The 6,601-nt window shown below is 42.7% G+C and overlaps 1 long non-coding RNA gene across 1 annotated transcript; it reads left to right on the plus strand.

Annotated features, from left to right (window-relative positions):
* The first annotated feature begins 4,831 nt into the window (after nt 1–4,831).
* On the plus strand, nt 4,832–6,601 carry LOC134436846 (uncharacterized). The gene is made up of 4 exons (XR_010032268.1): nt 4,832–4,915; nt 5,630–5,688; nt 5,797–5,991; nt 6,288–6,601. It is a non-coding gene; the product is annotated as an uncharacterized LOC134436846 (long non-coding RNA).

The following is a 6,601-nucleotide window of genomic DNA, read 5'->3' on the forward strand; positions in this document are numbered from 1 at the left end:
CATACGAAAGGTTGACAAAGTCGGACAGAAAGCATTACTCTTGGTGTTTGCGAGCGAGGTCAGAGAGAAGGGGAAAACGTTCAGTTTTACAAACTTCAAAGATGTTGGGGTTCGCTATGGAAAAGTTACGGATGTGTCAAACGAAGCTAGGATTTGTACTAGGAATATCACTCCGCGGCTGTCAAGCTTTCAAATCAGGGAACACAAATTGCTGATAGTGATTAAACATGATTGCAAGGTTGGTTTAATTTCAAACTTCATTCTATCAAGACAAGTATTTACACTTACAGTCTGGCATAATAATGGGGTTGTTTTGAATGTTGATGCAACTGGATAAGACTATTTTTGGGGGCAGGCTACCAATAGCCGTTCACTTGCGCTAGCTTAGCAACATGGACATGCGAATTCACAAGGACTGCATGGAATGTGAAAAAAACGTTCTGGACACATTGTTTACACCCTGGCTGACTCGGAAATGAGGTCCGGTGTCCAAAATCCCGGAGGTACACTTTAAAAGTGACTTCTCTGGGAGCGTAACCAACTTAAAGGCCAACTTCCGATAAAACACAGTTTTACTCACTCCTTTTGAAGATCGGACGGTCACCCCAAGTTAAACTCACTTGCAAGGCTCTCATAGCGGTGCGTCACCTCGCCTGGCTGTGTTTCCCGGTGTTTCCCAATTTACATCAATAATGCAGAGAAACGAGCGAATCAGGAAAGCCTTTCTGTGTTTCGTCACGTCGAAAGAAGGCGTTGCCCACAAAGGTTTATGTCGATCCATTTTTCTAAAAACATGTCGAGTAATTTTTTTCTGCTTGTTTTCAATACAAGCAACGTCTGGTGGCCCGAAATCTAGCTTAGCTTAGCTATCAGCTGGTTGCTACTCTCAGGTACACACACAGCACAAAGCCTCATCCATAGAGCAAGCCCACTCTGGTAGCTGGCCCACTCCTGTAGCTCGCCTAGGGGTCGCTGTCGAAAGAGCACAGCCCTGAATGGAGCATGCACGCCTCCGTTGGCGCCCCTATAGTGCAGTACCACCCGGAGAAGTGGCGACTCTGTTTCCAATTACATTCTATCCAGGCACAGGAGGACTGAGCCAATCAGAGACGCATTTCCACGAGAGCAGGAAGAGTAAGCCAATCAGAGACGCTTTTCCACGAGAAACACGGAACACCCTCTCGTTTCTCCACAAGCCACATTGCTGGCTTGCAAAAACGGCTTGAAACAAAGCAACCAGAACGTTTTTTAAAACAGGACCAACGCGTAACACATTCAATAACAATGGGGAACACAGCAATATTAATCAAATGACGTTGAGAGGCCATCTTTAAAGCTTGACCGGTGCCCATTTCGTCTGCTCACTTGGGTATGTAGTCATCTTTCCCCCTGCCGCATTGTAAAATAGTAGTTTTGCATGCGTTGCTAATTTCTGTCACCTGTCATTATAGGAAGCAGTCTGCTGTGGTTTGGAGCCCTTTCCCCTGCTGCGACACTATGTGTGCCTCGCCGGCCGTGGTACGTTGCTGTCTCCCCCTCCCCCCACTATGAATTATGTGGTGACTGTTTCTTCATATGTCTCTGTTTGTGTGTGCAGGTGTAGCCGGCTGACATTGCGTGAGGTTGTCTTAATGAGCTGCTGTTTTGTATACCCCTGATGTGTGTCGGATGCATACGAGCACCAAGACATACAAGTGTGTCTGTATACCTTCTTCAAAGCGAGGTGGCAGAGCACAGGGAACTTTTGCAGTCTACCTTCCCGGGTTTTAGACTGAGACCCAAACACCACTATATCGAGCATTACTCCTTTATGGCCCACTGTGTGAAGTGTGGACAAAGAGTTTCGAAGGAAAGCACAAGTTCTTCAAAAAGGTTATTCGGGATGCTCAGAACTTTAAAAATGTTCCCATGACTCTTGCTATAAGGCACCAAAACGCTGTCAGCTACCACTTAGACTGCAGTTGGTTTTACAAGCCAGAATTTGAGATGGGCAAAGTAAAATCGCTGTTTGTTACCTCTTTACCCGAGAGCATCCGGAATCCACTTCGACAAAAAATCCCCAATACTTCAGCTGTACTTACAGCATCCTCCATCTGTATTGAGGGAATAGATTACAATGTAGACAGTGTGGTTTCAGCTGGTTCATGTTGAGGCCTTCCTGAATTTAAGCAGATCACTCAGATAATTGCTGTGAACACGGAAGTTCTGTTCATTGCAAGGTCATAACGGCTTGGTACTCTGAACATCTTCGCTCTTATGAACTTTGCTGCCCAGACAGTCCAACATTTTGTGTACTTCAGCTTACAGATCTGAATAACCCTTTCCCCCTCTCACCTTACATTGTACAGGGCTAATTAATGGTAACTGAGGCATTTTATTCACTGTTGAATGTCTTTTCTCTGCAGATGGCATCAGCCACCATAAGAGTCATCCTAACTGAAGCCGATGTCCGAAGATTAAAGCTAACCTCACAGCCTACCTTAGTGGCGGATTTGATTATGTATATAAAAGTCTCACTTGAAATATGACTTCAACTTACAGTTACGAGACCCAGAATTTGACAATGAACTCTGCAACCTCACAGATTTATCATTTAACTGCCTGAGAAGCCAGCAGTAAAGATCATTCCAGTGCTCCACTTAGTCTCCCTTCCATCTAGCTCATCAGAAAATCTGAATGATAAGTCTGGGAAAATACACATTGTGTGTATATAAACATTGTAGCATTTCACGCAAGTGATTATATTCAATTATTTACAAATACTGCCACATTGATAGTTGATACATGGGCATGAATACATTTCACTGATAACTTGGGAAAACAATGAAGATGGTTATGTCTAGATGAAGCCAGGGGAAAAGATTGCACCCCACACCCAATGCTTCCCTAACATTGTCCGTGTTGTAAGTCATGAAGAAAGCAAAAGATTTGCCATAGGATCTTTGGAAAGACTATGAAACAAAACAGGGAAACTTAAGTATTGACTCAAACAAGAATATCAATCAGCACTGCTCAAATTTTAATCACAAAATGTTGCAAGTCATGTTTAAATCAAACCACACAGTAAAAAAAAAAAAAAGAACACATATTATTCAGTATGCCAAAATGTAGCAGATGGGAGTGTACCGCCGCCTTGTAGGGGTTGATTAACTCGTACCGTGGGGAGTACAGGACGGGACAGGATCTAGGTCCCCCACGCCCAATACTAATGGCCTCAATACTCCCAGACTGGCAGCAAAGTTTGTCTTGGGTAGCTCACTCGGGTTTGGTAGAGTGGGCTTCAGTAATGTCCGGTGCCTGCCTGAAGATGTATGTGGTGAGGTGTGTCCCAGCCCACCCGTCACCACCCCACTGCTATCCCAAACCAACTACCCAAGTGAGGCGCCCCTACCACGAAGATAGAGTAGGCTTGACAAAAGCACTGATTAAATATGCACTTGAAACAGTATAGAATACAATAAGTAGATAGAGCCCCCCTAAATTGTAAAATAACTACTAATTATATGACACACATGTAACACAGGCAATTAATAAGGCGAGGAAACCACAATTATGATAACCAATGTGTAATAAAATGTCAATGCGTTCCACACTCCTTCTCATACATGGAATAACAATACCTACTGCTTATTAACACTGCATAACCAATTGCCAGTGCTAAACAGTACTATTCACAGATACAATCACATATTCACTTACAATCTCTTATCACAACAGAATAGCACACATCTGATAACAACATAACAGACCCTTTCAGCGTTGGAAGTGAATACCGTAGCTGTGCAGTGTGTGTGTAGCGGAGGCTTGCTCGGGGGCAGTTGTAGTCCAAGAGTCTCTCCACGAGAACAATGCGATAGGTGAATATAACGGGCCACACACACCTTTACACCCTTCCTGGTGTCACCGTGTTGTCCCTCGGAATACCACCGGTAGGTTCCCGTTTATTTTCAATGAGCTGCAGTGGAGCTTCCTACTCCACACGACCGTTACTCAACGACGACCTAACAAAACAAACATTTTTGACAAAAGCGGTACTAAACAACAGTAAGACTATTCCACGTTTACCGAGCTTAAAACACACTTCAGTTCTCACATGTTCACGGTACCCGACCAACTTCACTTGATCAACTTCACTTTATCTCACATCTTCTTCTTCCACTTCAAGTGGTAGTTCGCTATTTTAGACATTAAGCCCTGTTTGTGTGACTTCTGGGGTGAATTAGACATGTTCTCATCACAATTTTGACATTTGGTGCTGAACGGAGTATTTTGGTATTCAATACTGCAGCCCCCCCACCTGTACATTGACTCCAATGGTGCACTCAAGCAATCGATCACAAAATAGCATTAAACTTTCATTTGAAAAGACATGGAACTCACTGTGTGGTCAGTGGTGAACAGCGATAAATTGACCCAATAATCGCCACGAAATATGCCTCCAAACCGTTGTTTAGCTTTTTATGGAACTACTTTTTCCCAGACATTGAATAGTAGCAGCTAGACATCCAGCCAGTAGGTGGCGATAATGCGTTTTTTTTGTGTGGACTAGAGAGAAGAAGAATATTGCTAGTAGCTAGTAGCTACTGCTTTACACACGTTTTTGCTGGCAAACACCATCTAATCTTTTCATTTCAACCTCTTTTTTGTTAGCAAGGACAATACAGACAAAAGGACAGAAGCAGCATTTATGTATTTTGTTATGTAATTCGGTAGAATAGGAGTTATTGATCACAGAGCGAATGGAGAACCTGAACGTAATTCTGTTGATGCCTGCCTGTGTGACTGGTCGGGATGTAAGCAAGGAACGTGGATCTAGCCTATGTAAGGAGGGCTTTGATCAAGAGACCTTGTACCAAAAATCAACTGGAAAAGACGTCCGAGACCGGAGGCGAGGAATTGGATGGTCAGAAACCAGGTCAGTAACTACAAGCCCAAATCTCTGCATGGTATCAGTAGTAGGTCCTAAATGTGTAGCCTTCAACAATACAACATAATTACGCAGCATCACATAAAGTTGTCTCAAAGGGCTTTCAAAATACACACAATGCGGACCATCACTGTTATTATGCCCAAACTTTAGTGCCATCCATCCTAATATTGTAGGCTAGTGATAATGCATTCGCTCTGTGTTGTACAATGATGAAAGACGTACGACTTGTAGACCTGTCATTTCATTTTCGTTGTGCAAGTATCAGCAGCAGTAAAACAAGAAACCAGCACAATGGCCATGACCAATTGAATGCTCTGCAGCCTACTCGAATAGAAGCTTGGGTGGTACGAAATGAAGCATTATTATTTTGTAGCTTTTATGAGGGAGCCATATGTTGAGTAAACAAAAGCATTTCTCCCCCTTCACTGAAATCACGTCATGAAATATCACGTGCTCAGCGTACTTGTACGCCTGATGAGGGAGCCAGTATCTGTGGAGTAAACAGATGCATGCCACCCCTCCCCATGACTGAGCAGAGAACTGATTGTCTGGCTGCACCTATGCACTCATATGTTTTGGGAATGTTGCTCCTCCTTCTCTGTGTGAGTTTGTTTTCTAAAGATGTAGGCATAAATGCACACCTAAGAAGTGTTGTCAATTGATAATTGAATATTTATGATTTATTATACTATATTGCAGGCTGTTGGTGCTGCTGAGGCTGTTGGTTTTCCTGCTTCACTGGTGGAGGAAGTGCAGAGGTAATCACACAAGAAATACATGTCACTGTAATGCACAATTTCTGATTATGTTATGTTGATTATGTCAAGCAATACCTGTCGTATAAGTAACAATGCACTGTTTTATAGCAAATTGTGCAGCGGTGGACTTCACTACTTGGGGAACATGAATGGAAAGAACACGGGGATCATCTAAGCCTGGATGACTAACTGAAGAGGAATTGGATTCAACCCCAGTCCCAGCTCTTCTAGGTCTACAGGCAATCATGGAGGATAAATGACTTCTGAAAGTTCTGCAGCAGTTGACTCAGTTCAAACATACCGGTATGTGACATAAAGACATCTCTTAGGAGAAACTGTAACAGCATTATTGATGTGATTTTGGATATGCATTTCCAGAATAATGCAGTTGTCTATTCTGCTGTACAAAGGAAAAGTGTAGTAACCACACACTATGTCAAAATTGAGTTTTGACTGAAAATAGTTTTCATTACATCTTATTTATCTTGTGACAAGGCCGTATGGTCCAAAGGTTTCCTCTTTGAGAAATATTGCTGTGTCAAATTTGAAGTAACTACAATATCCAACCTAACACAAGGCTGTGCCGGCTTTTTCCTCAGTTTCAATACTGGCATGTCTTTACAGGGGGCTCTGGAGGAAAAGAAGAGAGGAGAAACACGCATCTGATGACCAACCACATTTTACAGCTCCAGAACATTGCCTCTAAGCCAAACCTCCTCAAAAGGTCTCTGGAAAGAAGCACCGAAGTAGATTCCCTAAAGACTGAAAGACCAAATCTAAATAACAGTCAATGGAGCACATGTCTCGGTGTCATGGCTGTGTAATTATCAGAAAAAAATGGTGTCGTACATATTATTATTTCATTTCAATAATGACAGGGAAATTGTTGTAAATAAAATAACATTTATTTCAA

The sequence above is a fragment of the Engraulis encrasicolus genome, chromosome 20 (assembly GCF_034702125.1).
Source record: "Engraulis encrasicolus isolate BLACKSEA-1 chromosome 20, IST_EnEncr_1.0, whole genome shotgun sequence".
NCBI classification, from domain to species: Eukaryota; Metazoa; Chordata; class Actinopteri; order Clupeiformes; family Engraulidae; genus Engraulis; species Engraulis encrasicolus.